Here is a 6,292-nt window from a genome sequence, read left to right as displayed (position 1 = left end):
AAGACCCCATCACCAGCACACTAGGAACAGAGCTCTGCTCCACAACCAGCCCACCCTGTAGCATCTCTATAACAAGCAAACATTTAAAAGGCAGCTGCCTACAAAAAGCAAAGTTTTGGATAACTTTTTGGATGTTTTGGTTACGGTGTTGTATTGATGTTAACGTTTGCTTTTAATAGATTTTGAGTGCAATCCTAAAGAATTGCTGCCCAGCATCAGAGCCCTCCATCCATCCAAAGCCCTGCCAGCAAGAGTCAGGCGGGGCAGGTGCAATGACAGAGCCTGAGCACTGGGGACAGGCAACTGAGAGGCGTGTGGATTCTGTGGATCCACGTCTTTCCCTCCCCTTATTTAGAAAAACAGCCATGAGCTCATGAGTGAGAGCAAGATATAAATCAAATAAGTATGCCACTTAAATGGCATGGTAAATAGTAACAGTACTCCCTACCAAAGTTTGATTTCATACATTGATTCTATATGTCTGTTGTAATACCTGATGTCAGCATGCTTAGTTTGCCATACTAACTGGAAAAGCAGCATTGATAGTAGGCTTAAAAATAAGCCAACTGGGAGACATTCTTGTAAAATTCTAACGTAGTGGGACTAAAGGACTACCCTTCCTGGTGTATTTTCAGTTCATGCTTCTCTGAAGAAGGATGGCACACTGGAGCTAGATTCTTCAAATGTACATCGCATGTATCAGTTCTCCCTCAGTAGAAATTAAATCTTTGACTTGAGCAGTACTTATACCAGGCGTGGGGAACCCCAGGCCCATGGGCCAAATCTGCGCAGTCCAGCCCTCCCTTGCCCTCTAGTTGAGCTAGAGCTGCTTGACAGAAGAGAGTCTCCCATTGCCCCATTTCTACACCCAGTAATGACACTGCTTGTTGCCAAGTCTAATGCAATAAGAGACAGGAACACCATTTGGTATGGATAATTGTAGCATGTATGGATTGTGTGTGAAACTTGATTGCCTTTAAAAGTTTGCTTTGTCCATGGAGAGCTTTATGCCACCAGTCTTAATTTAAGGTGATCTTGTAGAGCAGATTTTGAGAAACTCCAGTGCCCTACTAAGATTCAAATTCATTGTTTTCTCACTTTGCTCCTCACTGCGACCATCATTGAAGTAAACCCATGCAGCATCTTGAAGATTGGCACATGAGTAAATCTTTGTCTTATCCAGCAGGTGGGGTTCTGGCTGTGGGATGGATTCTATAGTTCTGGGTGCAGGGCAGGTGGGGTGGGGTGTGATTTTACACCCATCAATGTTCTGTAATGCTTTCTTGCCATTACTTATCGTCCCAGTCCTTTGGTTTGCAATAGCTCCATTGCTCAACTCTGTTTCAATTTTTATACAAGGAAGTAAGCCTCTGTGTACCAGTTGCTGGGAAACATGAGCGGGAGGGTGCTGTTGCGTGCATGTCCTGCTTGTGGGCTTTGCAGAGGCATCTGCCTGGCCACTGTGTGTTTGAGCAGAATGCCAGACTAAATAGGCCTTTGGGCTGATCCAGCACAACTCTTCTTATGTTAACTGTCATGATACAATGTTACGTTCATTTTTATCTTCCCTGTGGGTTGTTGTTAACTCTTTATTCTGCCCTTTGAGCAACAATTTGTGCATTATCCTACTTGCTATAGTATTTTAGTCCAGATGCTAACCCTCTTTCACCATGCTTCCTCATTTGTTCCTCAGTGATAGTTTGGAGGCTGACAGGAGGCAGAGATATCGTTTGCTGGTTCTATCTGGAGAATTTGCCTTGGCTTTGCACACTTTATCAGTATATCCCATCACATTATTTCTTACAATCCTTTTTTTTAAGAATGGTTCATAAGTATAGCTTTGTCAGTCCATAGTGGCAAAAACATGTTTTGTCGCACCTTAAACACTAAAATGGACTGTAGCATTAATTCAAGAGTGTCCAATTTGTCTTGCTCAGGTTGGGCTTCTTCTACTGTGCATTTGTGAGCTGCAGACATCCTACGCTCTTAGGATTTGGAGGAAAGGCAAGAAGTATGGCATTTCAAAATCCAGCTGTTGTGACTAACTGGGACCAGACATTAGGAATAACTTTGCCAATGCTTAAACAGTAGTTTACTGGCTTCCAAGTCATTTCTAAGCACAATTCACTTACCTTTTAAAGTCCTCTACTGCTTCAGACCTGGCTACCTGAAGGAGTGTGTACTGCCACATCAAACAGCTTGCACATTGTAGGCCATCTTCCAAGTCCTTTCTCTGGGTCTTCCTACTGTCTGAGATGAGCTGACAGGCAATTTGAGAGATGGCCTTCTCAGTTGTGGTGATCCGCTTATGTAATTGACCACCTCACCCCTGGAAGGATTACTGGGCCCCTATTTTGATGTCTTTCCAGAGCCAGGCAAAAAGGTCTTTGTCTTTCCCAGGCCCTTTAACTACTACTGATAAGTTCAATTTGCTGTGTTGTTTTATGACTATATTGTTTTAAATAAGCCACCCTGGAAATATTCCTACAAGAAGTTGGCAAAAAGAGAGAAAGCAAGAAATCAAATTCTGTGGATTTCTATGGGAGAATTATGGAGGCTGTCAGCCCAAAAGGCTGAGGTGAGACAAATGTGTTCACTCGTCTTGATACTGAAGTTACTCTGCCAGTGATTCTTGATCCAGGTTGCCCAAACACTTTAGTCTTATAACCTCATTGCTCACTGCCTTTAAAAAAAGAACATCTGAGCATAGCGTACCTTCAAAGGAAACTTAAAGAACAGAGAAATCTGAAAATCTGGTGACCAGAGCCTCCCACAGGTTTGAGGTTAACCATCACTGATTTCAGTTTAGGTCAGGCTGAACCAGTTTGTGGTTGTGTGTTTTTTCCTTGAGCCAAGCAAACAGCACTAGTGGGTTACTAATGTATGTCCTTGCACAGTGCAGTCCTCAAAGAAAAGAAAACGTTTAGGCCTCTGAGATGTAAAGCAGACTTTCCTTTCTAAGCAACTGCACCTTGAGAGAGAGAAAACATGCAGTAATCTTCCATAAAGCTTTCCCAGCTGAAGCACCTTTTCTTTAGAAATGTAAGTGAAGATATTTTGTTTAAGGCCCAGTATGATGCATGGTTTGGTAAGGCAAAGCACTCTGTATTAACAAGTGATTAATTGTATTCAAATGGAATCCATACTTTGATGCAAACACTGTACTTTTGAACTGTGGGTTGAAGAAATATGCACAGCTTCTACCATGCAACTAACTGTAGGAGATGGCATTCTTATTTTCCCTCTTCCTGTATTAGTGAGTGCCTTATTTTCAAAGGCAGTCAGTCCACCCCACTCACCATGTCAACTGCTAGCCATCTGCTTCTTCATTTAAGCCTATCTCTGCCATCTGTTTGCCTTAAAGCATTAAAAAGAATTGAATTAAGTCTGCTCTTATTTGCCACATGCAAATAAGGGAATGAATGCCTTCCTGCAAGCAATGCACTAAACAATTCACAACTGATCAGTTAGGCTACAGCTGAAAAATCACACTGTCTTCCGTATGGGTAGAGTTTAACAAATACCGTGCAACACAAATATTTGAAGATGTTCTACGTCAATACTCACCTGTACAGGGATGTGAAAACACAAGAACACGATGTCTTCAGGCTTCAACAGACTTACATCTATAGATAGAAAGATACACTTGCACTGTAAAATGAAGGCTGTGATCCTATACATATTTCCCATTGAACTCAACGAGGGCTTACCTCCGCGTAGGAAGCAAGGATTGCACTGTGTAGCTGCAACTGTATGCTTCAAAAGTGGGGAATCCTTTTTATGTTAAGAATCAAATTCCCTCAGGGTTAAACTGTTGGTGGGCTGTATGCTAGCAGTGGGCAAAGCCATTCCTGTGTCTTTTTTTTGCCATCCCCTTTCTGTCTCCCTCTTCCTCTCCACTGTGTGAACAGCCAAGGGAGCACCAGGTTGTTTTTGCCATAGGCTTGAACAGATCACTGGCAGCGGGCTTTTGAAATTAGGCTGAAGGCTGCCCACTTAACTGGGAGTAAGTGCCTTTGAACTCCATGGGGTTTGATGAGTAGACACACATAGGACTGTACTATAAAAATGTGTGAATAGTTTTCATATTAACTTGGCATAAACAAACCCCTTCACTCATTTCCACACACTTAAAAAAATAATGACTTCTCTCACAACTTTGTTACTCTTTGTTGAGAGTTTGTTACAACTTTGTTGTAAGAGAGAAGAAAAATTCCCCCCCTCAAGCCTTTGAACATTTAAGGCAAGCTACAGAGTGCAACTTTTTAAACTGCTTTAGTCTAGCTGCTTCAGCATTCTCAAGGAAAATTATGGTTCAAATGTTTGGGGAGAGAGGAGAATTGATATTCACAGTAGGGCTGCCACCTTTGTTTGCTTTTAAATTTAAAAGATGCTGTGATTAATTGAGCAATAAGATTTTAAAAAATCAAGGGTGGTCCTTACAAAAATCCTGTAACGTAGGTCTAGAGAAGAGTTTTGGGTAACTCAAAAGCTTTCTCCCAGCATTTTAAAAGATTAGATGGCTCACAGTACAGTGGTAAACCACATGCTTTGAATGCATAAGGGCTCAAAGTCATAGAATCATAGAATAGAATCATAGAATAGTAGGGTTGGAAGGGGCCTACAAGGCCATCGAGTCCAACCTGAAGTCAGTCCTCAGTTAAAGGATATCAGCTGGTAGGGCTGGGAAAGATCTCTTCCTGAGAGGCCTTGGAGAACAATTGTTAGAGCAGACCAGCCTGGAGTCCCCCAGATGCATTTGGACTACAACACCCACCATCCCCACCAGCATGGATCTGGATGATGGGAACTGTGATCAGAAGATATCTGAGGGCACCAGGCTATGGAAGGCTGGAGCAGACAATACCATTTGAATTGCTATGAGACAGAATGATTGATTTGTAATAAGACATATGTTCCAAGTAGCCCAGTGGAGGCCAGTGGGTCTGATTTCAGTGGGGCTATGAATCCACTCTGGGTTTCAGTCAGAACCAGATAGAACTCTAAAGGAACTATCCAAGGTTCTGAGCCCAATCCCCAAAATGGGCTCAGACTCTTTGATAGCTCCTTTAGAGTTCTGACTGAAACCGAGAGCAGATTTACAGCCCCACTGAAATTGTAGCCACCAGCCCCTACTGCCAACAATAAAAAAGATACTGCTTTCTTCCTCTGTGTTTCTCGAAACCAAAATGTTACTCTTAACTGCTTTCTGAGTGAACTCTCTGCTCAAGCCTCTTTTGCTATGACTAAAAATCAACATCACAAGTACAATCATGAAAAGGCACTTTGCAAATATTAAATGGTGCCACACACCTGTTAAGGTAACAACTCCTATGTCAACCTATTATAATACAAGATACCCGGAATGACAGTCTAATCACCTAGGGTTGGGTGCAGTAAAAATGTGCTTCCGGTCCCCAAATGACAAAACGTATTGACTCCTTAGAAAACAGGAGTAGAAAAACCATTGCTCTCTATATTACTTATTCTTGTAAATGCTACTGATTGTAATTATCAGAACTGGTGTAGCTTCATGGTGATCAAGCACCCAGATCCATTCCTCAAGCCAACCACAAAAACTGAATGGGTATTGGGGGTGGGGAGAGTGTCATCCTCACTGTCACCTTACTGTATTTATGAGCTCTCCAAAATTTTCAATAAAACAGAACTAGAGTGTTCGGGAATACAGTATGAATGAATTTGGGGTGGTGGCCAGTCTTGTTCGACCCACTCCAACCTGCAGAACTGCACCACCCTGAGAGCTAAATGATGGGGCTGGAAAATGTGATGGTTAGTTAGAAAGCTTGATGGTGGGAGAATCAGCTGAGGGCAAACAACACAATTTCAAGGTGTATATCAGAGCACACTTTTGTGTGAGCTGATAGCCTGGTCTGGAGAGTTCCGCAAAGCAATCACATGAAGCGATCAATATTATACTGAGATTGCTGGAGGAGTACAGGAGAAGACCTCATGTAGAACAGTGGAGCAAATGTGCTTGGCGTGGGGGGAATCTCTCTGCTACAGGTGCTGTAGTGACAGGCAGGGGGCCACTGCCCCATTTGCCCCAATTATAGGACTGTGTCTGCTTCAGTGTTGGACTCCTCTGGGCAAAATTCCAGACTGATCCCTCCTTGTGTGTGATGAGTCACATTTTTGATCCAGAATGCAGCCACTCTCACAAATGTGAACTGTCATTCAGTCCATCACCACAAGCAAGCAGAGCTGCATCAAACTGCAATTGGTGATAGAAATGCGATGCTCACAGTACCACCTTGCCACATGTGTACTTGAA

Source organism: Heloderma suspectum, chromosome 3 (genome assembly GCF_057233095.1).
Source record: "Heloderma suspectum isolate Gila_16-S chromosome 3, 16-S_ref, whole genome shotgun sequence".
Lineage (NCBI taxonomy): Eukaryota > Metazoa > Chordata > Lepidosauria > Squamata > Helodermatidae > Heloderma > Heloderma suspectum.
Note: the sequence above shows the minus strand (reverse complement) of the source record.